The sequence below is a fragment of the Clarias gariepinus genome, chromosome 21 (genome assembly GCF_024256425.1).
Source record: "Clarias gariepinus isolate MV-2021 ecotype Netherlands chromosome 21, CGAR_prim_01v2, whole genome shotgun sequence".
NCBI classification, from domain to species: Eukaryota; Metazoa; Chordata; class Actinopteri; order Siluriformes; family Clariidae; genus Clarias; species Clarias gariepinus.
Genome location: NC_071120.1, coordinates 22905322 through 22920724, shown reverse-complemented (window position 1 = coordinate 22920724; position 15403 = coordinate 22905322). Strand labels below are relative to the sequence as shown.

Here is a 15403-nt window from a genome sequence, read left to right as displayed (position 1 = left end):
GTAATGTATATTAGACAAATAAAGGCTGAACTTAAATATGAAGCGTTTTACTATTTTTAAACCAGAGGCATAAAAACTTGGCTGATAAACAGTGGCTTATTAGTCAGCATGTCGCCTTGCACCTCCAGAGTGAGGGTTCGGTTCCAGCCTAGGGTCTTTTGTACATGGAGTTCGCATGTTTTACTCATGCTTGGTGGGTTTCCTTCGGATGCTCCGGTTTCCTCCCACAGTCCAAAGACATACAGATTAATTTGATTGGCGTAAATTGTCTGTAGTGCGTGAACATGTGTGTGTGTATGTGTGTGTTTGTGTGTGCATGCTGATGGATTGGCACAACCATCCAGGGTGTACCCTGCCTCATGCTCTAAGTCTACTGAAATAGGCTCATACTGTATACAGGATAGACAGTGAGTCAGTAAGTGAAAAGTTTGTAATTGTATTTTTCTAATTTATTAATGAATGGTTTATAATGCTTTTTACTTCTTTATGCTTACGTTTAATGTTGTGGATTGTCTGTGAGACAAGTTAGATATAGCACCCATAAACACTCTTATCTTGTCTCTTTTAAATTTAAAAAGCCCCAAAAAATGAATGTTATGTTACCAAGAACCCCCTAAAGCACCCTCTGAAAGAACAGAATATGGAGTGCTTGGTAAAGTTGCCTCACAAACTGTTCTATGTTAAATTAAAATTCCCTTAAAGAAAGCTTTACCATATCAAGGATTATATATATTTTATATTTTTTACTGTTAAATAAGGACACATTTTATTATTAGTCTTGCATTCTGTGGAGCTTCTGTCAAACAAGTCAGTGTGAATGAGGCGTTGCTATAGAGACAATAACGTTTAATTAAAAAGAGCGTGTTAAAATAAATTGTTTGTTATGGAATCAGATTTGAGCATTCCGCAGTGCTGTAGTATAATTATATATAGTAAAAAAAAAGTGCTGCATGAGGCTTCTACCAATATATACTGTATATAAAACCATGCATTGCGAGTAACGTGGGGTGCGAGCGTTTTGCAAGACGTGCAAATTTTTAAATAAATTTTAACTTGATTATTTTTGCTGCTAATTACAAGGAACGTTTACTTTTTACTGTTTCTCATCCCACTACCTCAACTCATTAACACAAAGTATTGTAATGTCATGTTGTCGTATTGTCACTTTGTCGCTCTTGTATGCACATTTGCACACGCACTTTATGTTGTCTCTTCTGTATAAAAACGTAGATTAACTCTGTTAACTTAAATTGTCAATCTGTCTTGTCTCAGCTAGCCAGCTAATTAGGTTTCTTAGTTAGCTAGTTAGTTTTGTTAATTTATGTTTGGTCCTGGAGGAACGTTGTTTCGTTTCAATGTGTATTAACCTGTATATGGTTGAAGTAACAATAAAAGCCTTATTAACTTGACTTTAGTGAGGTCTTGAGATATGAGTAGTACGCTTGCACTTTGTCAGCCGAGCATGCAAATCAGCTAAGTCAACGGGTCTTATCTCACGCGCGCTTCGGGATTGTGGGTAATCGTCTCCCATGCTCAGTCTCTGACTATATGAGTGCGCGTGCATCACTCATATAGTCATCATTCATGCGAGCGTGTATTGTTTACTATAACATTGTTACACTCCGTCTCTCCAGTAAAGCATTATTGTAATTTCATCTTAGCTATTTATCAATTTAAATATTAAGAAAATCTGCACAAGTTTGGTTGCACAAAAAAAAACATTGTGTTAAGAATTAAAAGGAAAAAGGAAAAAAGGAATTTTAAAGGAATCTATTATGGATTTTAGCTGGTGTGTGATAAATAAATTATCTCCACTATTTATTTTCTATTAATAAATGTGAAAAGGTTTGTAAATGCTGGGAACGACCAGATGATAGAGAGGACTGTTAAAAGTGTAAAGCATTGAAATGTGTAACCTGTCTGTCTGTAAAAAACATTTCATGATCGTAGAAATGCAAGAAAAACTAAGGAAAATGTTTAAGGTGTCATATGACAATATAAAAATAGTGTCTGCAGTAAAGTGGGTTCCTCAGAGGTGGTGAAGAGGTGAGAAGTGCTAAAATCCATTTAAGGGAATGAAATTGGACTAATGTGCTGTGAGTTTAAAAGTTATGCAGAACAGCTTACAAATATAGACCAACTGTAGGTTATTCAATGCAATATATTAAGGATACGGTTAAATCAGTCAGTGTAATGGACCTTCAAGTCACCCTCTTTCTTATATGGTTACTGAAAGCTAAAAATCATGAAAAAATCAATCCAATGATGTATCGCAATTCTTCATAGTGCCGATTCATGTATCGCCACACTGACTCCAAAATCAATTTATTTTTTATGAATATTTTAAAAATGTATATCTTTGACGGTGACACGGTGGCTTAGTGGTTAGCACTGTTGCCTTGCACCACCAGGTTTGGGGTTCGATTCCCATCTCAGGGTCTATGTGCATGGAGTTTACATGTTCTCCCTGTGCCTTGTGGGTTTCCTCCCACAGCCCAAAGACATGCAGATTAGGTTAATTGGAGATCCCAAATTGCCTGTAGTGTAATTGTAACTTTACAAAAAAAAAAAAATTTGAATAAAAAACTTTATTTTAAATATAAAGGGATATTCAAAAAATTTTAATAATGAGGGAATTGTAATGCAAATTGAATCGGCGCGCACACAACGACAGGCTAAGTGAGAAAATGGATTTTTAACCTTCTAATGAGACTTTCTTTGGCTTTACAAGCGCGCACACGTGTTTTATAAGTAACAGTACATGCGCTCTGTACACACACGCTTACAAATACAGAATAAAATATGTTTTATGTACACACGTGGTCACAGTGTTATAGTAAACAGTACACGCGTGCATGGATGTTGATTATACCAGTAAGAAACGCGCACTAAGACCCAGCAGGGGAAATGATTATCCAAAATTCCGCAGTGCAAGAAAGAGAAAAAACATTGGCCCAGATGTGATCAAGTGACGCTTGGCAGTAAAACAAGAAGCGCATGATAATGTGCCATTATAAAAAAAAAAGAATTATACTTACCAGATATGTTTATATATGTTACACCTATCCTTTTCAGGTAAATTTTCTGAGATTGTGTACAATTCAACTCACAAGTTCCTGCTTTTGGGATGCACAACTGCATTCGAATTTAATCTTTTCAGTTCCCTCTTGCTTTCTGTACTTGTTTTTTTTCCTGGAAAGCTTAATCTGTGCAGCGGCTGAAAACATGTCTCCAAAAGAACACGTGTGCAGAATAAAAGAGAGGCAGAGAGGAGAGGGAAAAGCTATTCGAGTTTGGTTATGCGTTTTTTTCTTCGGTTCCTGGCATAGACACGGTACAACAAACCCTTCCGTTAAACTTGAACAAACCTCTCAGGGTCACGCTGGATGCCTGTATTGTGTGTAGAACATGGACAAGTTCATGACTGGTTCAATAGCGCGCTGCAGGTCCACATTCCACCTCTATTCAGTACTTATTTCCTCTAGCTGACTTGATAAAACAAGAACTCTTTGCATCATGGCAATGTGGGGGACATTAGGTCTGACTTCGAGGCCTGGAGACATACACAGTCAATGTTTTCTTTATTCTGGCCACCTAATGATCCAGTGCAAATAATTACTGATTAGTAGCTCCCCCGAAGAGCTCTTTGTTACTGTCCTTTAATTATTATTGGCTTTTTTTCTCCATTTTCCACACCTAATTTCAGATAATTGGATAATTGAATTAAAATGGTCCATTGCATTAAATAGACCAGTTAGTAAAAGATGAGGAATTTGAACAGTCGAAAGTGATACACTTAGGCATGTGCACATACAGACATCAAAGAGGGATTAAACCCCTACCTCATCCCTCTCAGACTTTATATGTGTATAAGGAGGGCTGTTCAAATTAAACCAGGACTTTTGATTGTCCAGAACAATTGAGCACAGTTATGAGAGTTACAACTCCCTTTATTTCTCTATATAAAATTCCCTTGGTACACTAATGCAGTAATCCTAGTGTTTTACTACCGCTTGGATACCATCAAGGTAGAAAGTTTTCTCAGTATGTCAGAGCCACAAACGGACTGAATGCTTCGTGTCTGAAACGCCGGCCGGCGACAGATGCGTCTCCTCCTCAAGTTAGCGACAAGTAATTAGTCAATTTTCAAGGATGAGGCGTTCCACCTGCTGAATGTTCAAGGGAGCGTGCAGTGGGCTCTGAGCCACCTCAGTCGAGATCATCATTCCCTTTGAACGTTTGCGTCTCATCACCTTACTGTGTTTAAATGTCATTTGGAGTTTCGCCCTTATTTTCCAGAGATTTTGTCACAAGTCCCGGTTTAAATTGAACGCCCCTCCTAATTACAAGTAGCCTTTGGGGATCTCCCAGAGCAAGGATTTTGCCTGGAGTGTGTCCGTGACTAGGGATTCAGTGTTGTCACTAAACCAATTTAAGGCACAATTAGCTCAGCTTCATTCAAGAATAAACTGGGTTTAATCAGAAACGGTTCCAAGAGCTCTGTCTCTATAGCGCACCCTCTTGTGGTTCAGCGATATAGCTTATATTTGCCTCAATTATTACAGAAAGACTTCACACTTTTTTCAAGCAAATCATATTGTTATTACAGTAGGCACAGTGCATCATGTAGCTTTTCTGCTTTATAAAGTCACGGACCTCAAATCGACTCTGATCAGATCGCTGTTTGTACTGTATAGAGTGTTACATACAGCAGATCCATGTGCGTTTCCTCTGGGTATTTTAGTTTGCCTTCTTACCTTCCAAAAACATTCCAGTAGGTTAATTGCTTATGTGATTGTAAATGTGTGTACAGTGAGTGGAAATACAGTAGTATGTAATTCAGACACTTTTTTTTGTTATTTAATATATTTCCATTACGCATATCCACTTCATATTTACAACGTCTTTTAGGCTTTAAAATTCAAATTCAAATTTCATTTGTCACATACACAGTGATACACAGTACGATATGCAGCGAAATGCTTAGACAGTACGACCGCCAGTGACCTTAAAAAAGAGAATTGAAGCTTATTCAATAAATATGAATAAAAGAAAGACGATAAAAGTATTTAAATTTAACTAGGATAAAAATAAAAATAAAAATAGAAATATCCTGTACATAAAAATAGAAATAAAAATAGAAACTGTACTATACTGTACAATAGAACTAAAGTAATAAAGACGAGAAGAGTTGGTTCAGTTAATAGATGGAACAAATTCTGTACATGATTTTCAGGAAGCGATCAAGCCGACATGGATCGAGCAAGTTACACCAGAGTACTGCATCCATCCTTTTGACTCTTTGCCCAACATGCAATTACATTCTCCATAGCAATTATATTGCATCAAATAACAAAATATTCTTATTATATTGTTTGTCATAATTGAAAAATAATTTGAAACATTTAATTTACTGTTGGATTAATACTATTGGCCAACACTATGTGCTAAAAATAAACAGGGTTGAAAAAAGTTGCAAGAAGACCTAAAAGCATAGTTACACAGAGAACTGTTCATCACAGCAGACTTTCCGATCAGCACACAACTTGGCCCAGGTTTTACGCTGGATGCCCTTCATGATGCAACCCACCCATTTTATCCAGGCTTTTGACCAGCATTGCATCTAGTGGTTGGGGTTTGGCCATTGGGTGGGAATCGAACCCAGGCCTTTCTCATGGCAGGCGAGAAACCCACCAGTGAGCCACCAATGCCCACAGTTGGACAGAAAAGACTAAAAACAAATAAATAAAGTAAAGATTGTTTATATGATTTAGGTCAACCAATTGGTTACGACTATGTATTACATAATTTTTCGACACATTAAAGCTTAGAAAATATACTGTAGGCTTATATTCAGTGTACAGTATATAAAGTATATAGTTGTTAGAAGAAAGAACTATACCTACTGTACATCTGAGGTTCCTATCCATCCATCCATCCATCTAGGAACCACTAGGGACAGTGGAGGCCAACGGTGACCATTGTATTTATCCTATTTTTTACGACCGTGGTAGGACCTCCAGTCACGATTCACACATGCATTACTCTTAAGGTTTAAATTGTAAAAAATATGATGTTTAACTAAATGTGAAATGTTTAGGCATTAAAAAAATATGAAGTGATTATGAATATAATATCCGGTTACACAATGAAGGTCAAAATGTAATGTCTGGCAGTCAGGCTACTCTTACTTAATGGAATGGATGTGTGTATGTGTGTATACGTGTAATGTTAAACAAAATATGCTGGTTATATAGAATTTTCTCAAGGTTTGACATGTCCCTTAAATATGATGTGATATATAAATAAAGGATATTATCCGATGTATATTTTACTATATCTTACAGTATATACAGTACAATGATCTGATAAAGAGTCATGATGGATTTAGGTTGGATGCCCAGATCCTGATGACTAACGGAAACGCAGTGCTAGCTTTCATACAAACACATTGTGCATTGCGCTTTGGAGGGCCAGCATTAGTAAATAACATGCCAGGTATTAATTGTGCTCACATGCTGGTTGCTTTTCATGTCCAAAATGAACAAATAGTGAAAAGAAAAAAAAAATCAAAAACAAAGTGTGCTGAGCAGGCAGCTCCTTCTGTTAATGGATCAGGCCAGCTAGTAGAAGCGAGGCGAGAGTGAAAGCAGAGAAAAACAAAATGTTTCTTTGGACATTCTGCTCACTGCGATGAATTGATGCTCAAGTAGAACTCAAGGAGAGACTTAAATACCATTCTATGAAATTGCACTCAATGAAATCACGTTGCATTTTGAATTCTTTTTTTCTAAGTATGATTAGCAGGTATAAATCCCCAAGCACTTTCCTGCAATGTAAAAAAGGTTATTCATGATGAATAAATGGTATGAGAAGTGGAGATGGTGTGTGTGTGTGTGTGTGTGTGCGTGCGTGCATGTATGTACTGTATGTGTATGTATGTGTGTACACTACCAGACAGAAAATTATGACATCTACCAACTTAGTGGTCTTTCCTGATTTTTCTTTTTTCTACATTGTAAAACAATACTGAGGGCGTCCAAAATTATGCAATAATCTTATTTAAACAGTTGATATTGAGATGTGTCTGCTACGTATGCTCTGTAAAGCATTAAAAAAAATTAAGCTTGGCTTTCTATTGACGCAAACAAGTTTTAAACGGCTTCCTGACGTACATGCAACTTAGCGGCATTCAGTTCGTTCATTCGTATGCCAAAAAAAACTAATATGCCAAGACAAATTTCTTAAAAGATTTCAGTTTTTAAGGCGAAAATTCGTGGAGCGGGCGTTACCAGAGGTACCACTGTATTTGAGGCTGGTAACTTTCCTAACAAACTTCTCCTCTGCAGCAGAGGTAGGTTTTGGTCTTGCCTTCCTGGGATGGTCTTCATGAGAGCGAGTTTCATCATGGTGCTTGATGGGTTTTGCAAATGACTTGCCACAATACTGTTGTTACAAGAACTGTTACAAAACAGCTGAGCTTTGTGGGTTAAAATAACAAATGACTGTTGTGGCTGTTGCTACTTTATTATCTAATTCCATACGTGTTATTTAATACAGTAGTTTTGAAATTTCCAGTATTGTTCTAGAATGTGAAAAAGAAAAGGGGTATCCAAACTGTTGATGGATACTGCATACAGTATGTGTGTGCAATGGCCAAAATGTGACCTTTTTGCTGACATTGTTAGTGGCAGATGAGTGAGTATTTCAGAAACTGCTCGATTTCCTCTGTCTGTGCAGTTTACCCCCGAACGGTGCAAGGAAAGAAAAAACCTTATCCTGTGAAGGCCAGTTCTGGTTGATGACAGAGATCAGAGAAGAATAGCCAGACTGGGTTGTTAAGCTGAAAGGAAAGTCTGTCAAGAACTCAAATAAACACTTTTTTTCCCTTACAACTGCAGAAAAGCATCACAGAATGCACAACACGTTGAGCCTTGAGATGAATGGGCTAGAGGCAGAAGAGCACATCAGATTTCACTCCTGATAACCAAGAACAGGAGTCTTTACCCTGAGCTACAAGCTCACTGAAGCTGTTCGGTTAAAGATTGGAAAAGTACATAATGTGTCTTTGAAAATCTCAAGAGATTTGCCGTTTCTGAAATATTCAAGCCAGACTGCCTGGCACCATGGTCAAATGTACTGAGATCACATTTGTTCTTTATTCTGATCTGTATCTAAATTATTTTACGTTTTACGCTGCTGGCAGATTGCATGAATGAACCGGTGTACCTAATAAAGTGGTCGGTAATCCCCTGGCAGTTAACTTCTCCCAGGCAATTATGTTGTAAAAACCTTCATAATGAGCTGTTAGTTCAGAGATTAAATTGATAGATAGCTAACGAGCGATCCATTGCACTGTACATTATCTTATTTCTTGATGTTGCTGAGTGAACCAAAAGTCAGGACTAAATCTTGTCCCAACATCTAGAAGCGCCACACAACCGAGGATATTTATTTCCTTCTATCTATACTGGAATCTGTGCCTGTGTTTAATGTTAGATATTGGTGTGAGCTTAAAGCAGAGTACGATTACATAACGGTCAGAGATAGTAAGGTGTTCAAGAGGGAAATAATGATGGGCATTTCATCCCTTCTCGCTCCGTCTCTCTGTCTTTTTTTTTTTTCCGCATGTGTGTGGGCTGGTAGCAGTTTGCTTGTTTTCGAACATTGAATCGACATTGTACTGAGAAGTGTATCTCTTTCTGTCTCTCTCTCTATCTCTTCCTCTCTCTCTCTCACACACACACACACACACACACACACACACACTTTTTTCTGTTTTTTTTTTTGTCCATTGCCAAAATCTTTGTTAATTGCCAAGATCTTTGTGCTAATTCAACTCATTAATAATAGCTTGGTTCACAATATTTACAAAAATCATTTTAATAGAAACAATTAGTTTCAGTGGGAAATACCACAGACACTCTTTTTTTTTTAGCTGTTTAAATTTTTTTTTATTTATTCATGTATTAATTTTGGTATTTTGGACTGTCTACATACCATCCGGCACATCGGGCGAAGCATACTCCCCACCCCGGAGATATATCCACTGTTTCTGTGGCAGTTATTTTAAGAAATCAGGTTGCCATCTCGACGCCCGATTATCATTCACACACTGTGGGCAATTTGGGAATGCCAATTAGTCAGCTAGTCCAAAGACATGCATATTAGGCTAGTTGGCGTTTCCAAATGGGAATAAACAGAATAGTGACCATTGGCCTTTGCGGTCCTTAGTTGGACTACAGAGGTTCCTAGATGGATGGAGGGATAGTACGGTATGTAGGGGTACAATCACTTCCACACACCATGTAGTGCCCTTGGTCAGAGGGTAGAGAGAAATCTGGGATTCAGTCTTTACAGTTTGCGTTAGCCATGAAACACAACACAGATTGTTCAGAGGCAAGTTAGTGAAGTGTTGTTTAAGATGACATAACATTATCAGATGGGCCGAAAGTGCTTTCATGGCTGGTTTTGGAGGTGGGTTTTGGCACTGGCATCTGGTCAGTAACATCGTGACGTCAAAAGGTCTATAGTACATCGGATTTGGAGAGACTTTTCACTTTTCATTTGTGGCAGCTCCTATTAAAACTTGTCTTCACACTAAAACACATGAAACATATTTAGATTGAAATATTTGTGTGGAAATGAGCAAATCTGCTGCACTAGGTGCTGTATTTTTTTTTATTATTCCATACAGTTAAAGTTTCACTGCTCACAGTAGGCTAATAAGTGCTAACATGTCAGCTTTAGCTATTAGCTCGTAAAATAAAAACAGTTTATTTTTTCATTTATTGTTTTCCAGTAATTGTGTACACAAAATACCATATTTTGTGTTAAGGTTTTACATTTGTGCATGGTTAAAATGAATAAAAACATCCTGCAAATACTGTACACAGTTCACTTTAGGTAGCCAGAATTAGCTTCTTAACTAAAGCTAGCTAGTGCTGCTTTTAGATCACATTAAATAAAAAGGTATGAAATGCAATAGTTACTGAGTATTTAAAGGGTATTAGAGACTTAAAGGATATTAACTTCCATGAGTTGGCTGGTGTTATAAAACAAGGTTGTTAGTGGTATATAAGCATAATTAGCTAAAGTGGCTATACCTAACTTAACCTACTTTCCTTAGGGCTAAAAAATAGGGCTGTCAATATTAATACGTTAAGGCATGTGATTAATCTAGAAATTTAAACACATTACTATTTTTAACGCAAATTATTAATAAGACCTTGTTTGGCTTAGCTTCCTATAATCGTATCCAGTTTATTTTTGGGGCAGATAATAAGATTACTGATGTAAAAAAAAAAAAAAAAATGATTGCTGAATGGCAAATTTCATTATGAAAAAGCTTCTAGATTTGGATAAAACAAAAGTTGTTTTCGAACTACCTTCAAGGAAAGCTATTTTTATCACTAAATGGTGGGAGTGCTGGCTCATGCAGCTCAGGTGGCTAAGGCTCTAGGGTGTTGCTTTTCGGATCTGAGGATCCGGGTTCGAGTCTCTTTGTCAGTGGGTTGCCAGACCCCATCCAACCCTGCCACAGCATGCATTGCCAGTCCTATTGGAGGGATTTTAATTTAAACTAAGAACTAAAATATAGTTGCAAGCAACGATGACGGGCACAAGCACCCTGTGCCATCGCCACCCCGGGGGCCGCACAACCTGTGTGTTACTTGAGTGTGTTAAGACCTCGAAAAATACATCGCCACCCGGGTTCACCGCACAACTTGCACATGTCACACACCATACAGGGCAGTTTGGGCCCTAAATATTTGTTGAGTGTGTTAGTGTGTATGTGTGTGTATGTGTGTGAGGGTTAATGTGTGTAAGAGTGAAAGAGAGAGACGTGTGTGTGTGTGTTTGTGTGTGTGTGATGAGTAAATGTGTTTGTGCACGATTCCCGTCCCTGGGGTCTGTGTTCATGGATTTTTCATGTTCTTCCCGTGCGTGGTGGGTTTCTTCCAGGTACTCCGGTTTTCTCCCACAGTTCAAAAACATGCAGATTAGACTAATTGGCGTTCCAAAAATGTAAATGTTGACTGGAGGTCCTACCATGGTTGTACAAATGGGAATAAATACAGTGGTCACCATTGGCCTCCACAGTCCCAAGTTGGATGGATGAGACAATGCTTTTTAGCCATTTATAGTGCAGTAGATAATGACTATAGATTTAGCTGGGCAGGATAACATTAATAAGGACATGGCTGTAAATTAATCCAGAATCTATATATCACTTCATTTATGCTGTATCTTATGAACTTTTCTTCTCGATGTACAGTAATAGGCAATTAATAAAAAAAAGTATTTTTTATTTTATTTATACGAATCAGATTGCCATGTTTCAGGTAACGTTTCCAGATTAACCACCCTCTCAAAACACCTGAAATTATCTGCAGTCAGTTATTGCACTGCAAAAAAGGAAGCATATTTTTTTCTGCGCCTTTGTGTAAGGAACAAGGTCACCGTGGTGCTCATGCATTTCTGATGTAAGGACACGATCCGCGCCACTCCACTCCGTAATCCTCCTTTCCCTCGACCAAATATATCTTACAAGAGAAATGGTTCTGTTCTTCATCGACACGCTGCCTGCACTTTTGCCTTTGTTTGTGAGCTGGAGTTTAAAAAAAAGCAAAAAAAAAAAGCAACCTTTATAAACCTTGTCCATAACTGTTTTGGTCTGTGCTCTTTTTTATGTCTTTTGAAATTAATAAGACAACACAATAACAACACTATTTCAACAATCGTATATAAGAACACCATTTTAAATCTGCTTCTTGTAATTAGACCGGGATTAATTGACTAGTGATTAGTATTACAACCAGGCCTGTTTGTCAGAGCTGCTTCTGGAGAAACTTAAGCAGCACCTGAATTAAGAATTCAACACAGCTGTTCCACATGCGACGATTAGAGAATATATCTATCTATTAATGCATCGTGTGCTTGTACCTTTGAATGATTTTAAGACAGTTTTACGTAGACAGTATACCTGCCATATGTTATCAACACACACACAGTGTATATTTTTGATTATGCATGGATGATTAAAACTTCGCTCGCACAGCTGTTAGCTATACAGCTATACACTTGCTCAGTGTGTATAGTTCTGCAGACAAGCACATTTGAAAGTCAGACAGCTTTCCACTGACTTTATCTTTGCAGACATAGAAATCATCAAACCTTTACACTTGGAGTCTTTAGCTGCTTCTAATTTATTTGTAATTAATTTCGACCAGGAGCGTGTAATGGCTTGTTGTCAGGGCTTATTTGAATGTCTGAGCACGTCCGTCTCTCTCTTGTTTCCCGAACACAGAGATGAGCAGCATGGTTCTAACTCCGCTGTAAAACTTAATGGCAGTCTAAATAACTTGTCCGCTTGCCGTCGACAATGTTTTGTGCCTTCTCTCCTTTTTTTGTCTTCTGTCATCCCTGGAGATCAGTCGTACAGCTCGTCTAGGACACTTCCAGAATATTAACTCAATGCTTTCTTGGTCTCTGCCTCCCTGCTGTACACAATTCCAAATCTTCTGTTCTGTCCAGTGCTTACTAAGAACACACAACCTGAGGCTAGGCTGTAAGATTGACATCATATATATATGTATATATATATATATATATATATATATTTTTTTTTTAATCTAATTGTCTGGTAGCGTTTTGCCTTTAAAATCGCATGGTGCTATCGCTGGTGAATTTTTATCTCACAGTTTTCTGGGTCAGTGTCCCTACTATTCTGCATCTAACACACTTAGTGTTGCCTCTATATTTTGCTCTTATAAAGTTATGATCCATTGCAGTAGCTGAACATAATGACTAACTCTAAAGCTTCCCCTTGTGATTTGCGAAATGATTTTTAGTTCTGTGATAAACATAGCTTTTTTAAAGATACACATAAATAACCTTCAGTATCTGGACATAATGTGTTCAAGAAAACCTATATCCCCAAAGGGTTTAGATACAATTGGGCGCCTAGTTGGCATCCCAACCCTGTAAGTAACTGCTGCCATAGAAATGACAGATATCTCCAGGGTAAGGAGTATCCATCGCCCATTATACCATAAAAAAGTGGCATATGCTTATATTTTGATTACGAAGCCCAATATGGTGGCCAGTTCCTGTGTGAAACCACTCTTGAGTTCCAGAAGATAGTCCTCCCTTCAGTAAAGAAGAAACTCCATACTGTAGATGTGATACACTGGTGATTCAGTACATTCAGGTCATCAGCTGACTTCATTTTAATGCCACATAACATTGCTGGGACTGGACCTGACCAACTAAAGCAACACCAGATCATAACACTGCCTCCACTTTGCATGATGGATGCATCGCTTCACGTGCTTCACTTCTTACCGCGACACGCCCATTACTCTGGAATAGGGTCAGTGTCCACTCAGTTATTCCAAAGTTCTTTATGCTCCCCAGTATTGTTTTTTTTTTTTTCTGATCACTCTCACTAACAAGTGGTTACTTATAGACACACAGCTGTTTGTGAGTTCACATCACATTGTTAATGTGCCTACTAATGCTCTTACTTTAACTGGTAAATGATTTCTACTTCTATTTTTTTTTTTTTAAAGATGCAGCTTCAGCAAGCGTTTAAATAATCTTATGGTCACTTATCTTTTTTTTTTTTTGACCACATTACTTCATTGAAATTGATGTTTCCGCACTACCCTTCCAGGTATTATTAATGTGTTTTCTTTGCCTTAGGCAAGCCAATAATCTGACCATACTGAGACTGTGACTTGTTTTGAACAGGCAGCGTGTGTTGTTTTTCCATGATGCAAATATGAAACGGATGTTCCAGGTCGTTGTTAGTTTGCATAGCAGAGTTTAAGTGTACAGTACAGTGATTGATACGATTGTCCTATGGTTGATCTGGCTTGTTTTGTACAGTCCTAAAAATAGCTTCAGTCAAAATACTACTTGTGAAGGATCGCCTCCTTCATTTCCTTTTTGCCAACATGTAAAAGAGAAACATTACAGCTTAAAAAATCTTTAGACTTTGATGTCAAAATGTTGCCTTGTAAAAAGATTTCCCATTCAGTCACTCAGAAGTGCTTCTGTCTTAGAATACTAGAAACAATTCTTATACGATTGTCATGCATGAATTTGGCTTTGACTTGTGTGTTTTTTTATTTTTTTTTATTCATGATTATCACAAAGAATGTACATTATTATAATGTAATTATATTGTACATTATACTTGAACAGATGAGTCGTTCAATCGTTAGATATTAAAGCTGGATAATGAAAAGACAAGCTCAGTTGATTACCGATAGCGACTCTGATGTATTATAATGATGCTGGTGAAGAATCCATATGCAGTAGCATTTAATGACCTTGACAAATTGATTGACCCTAATCAATGAATAACAGGTCACTAAGTAAAGTTTGGTGGCTGTGCTGTCTTCAAAGAAGCTCTATTAGCCTCTCACAAGAACCAACATTTATACAGATACAGAAGTATTTTAAATTTAATTACTAGAAAAAAAACATTGCCATCTGTGAATCAAAAATAATAATAATTATTATTATAAAACAGTAATGTAATAATGTATTATAATGTATGTATAATAATTTAATATAATATTAATATGAATAATTCCATTATTCATTCCATATTATTATTATAATCAGTAGTAGTAGTACAGTCCCTGACGAGTTCCGGGAGCAAGTTTGTAAGTCGGATTTGTTTGTAAGTCTAACAAAGTGAGTTCTATACACCTTTGATACAAATATACATAAAAAAACAAAACAAAACACACACACAGATTTGGTGTTTCGGTTCCGCATTATAGTTTCGCGAGACTCCGCCTTTTAATCGTAAGGGAATCCCAGTGAACAAAAGCGGTGTCAGCTGACCTCATTTAAAAGCAGCCTGAGAAGACGTTGCGGGGAGGACAACATTACATGGTCTTTACTGCATGCTTGAACAGACGCCATTTGGTCTCAGACCTGTATTGGACTGTGAATTTCAACCAAAATTAGGATTATTTATCATCAGGACATCTTTACAGGACAACCATTTTTTTGTTATACAATATACCAGACTTTGGACATTTTATACATTCACTACAATTAAAATATTGTATAAAATTGTAAATATTGGTATCTGGTGCACTGCAGTGTCTAGGCATTATCTATCTATCTAGCTAATGAGACACAACTGACAGGCGAATGCATAATTTGCAAAGTGTGCTTAACCTTCAAACATTGCTGCATACAGATTCTTTAGAGATTATGGAATATTTTAAGGAATTTGTCTGTTTACCTAAATAGTTCTTGGTCTTTCGGCTGCTCCCGGCAAGGGGTCACCACAGCTGACATATAAGCTTGGCACAGATTTTACCCCAGATGCCCTTCCTGATGCAACCCTCCCATTTTACCCCCGCTTGGGACTGGC

The 15403-nt window shown here is 37.4% G+C and overlaps 1 protein-coding gene across 1 annotated transcript in view; it reads left to right on the top strand.

Annotated features, from left to right (window-relative positions):
* Positions 1-15403, top strand: part of whrnb (whirlin b) — a 91505-nt gene that overhangs the window by 1662 nt on the left and 74440 nt on the right. The window lies entirely within an intron of this gene.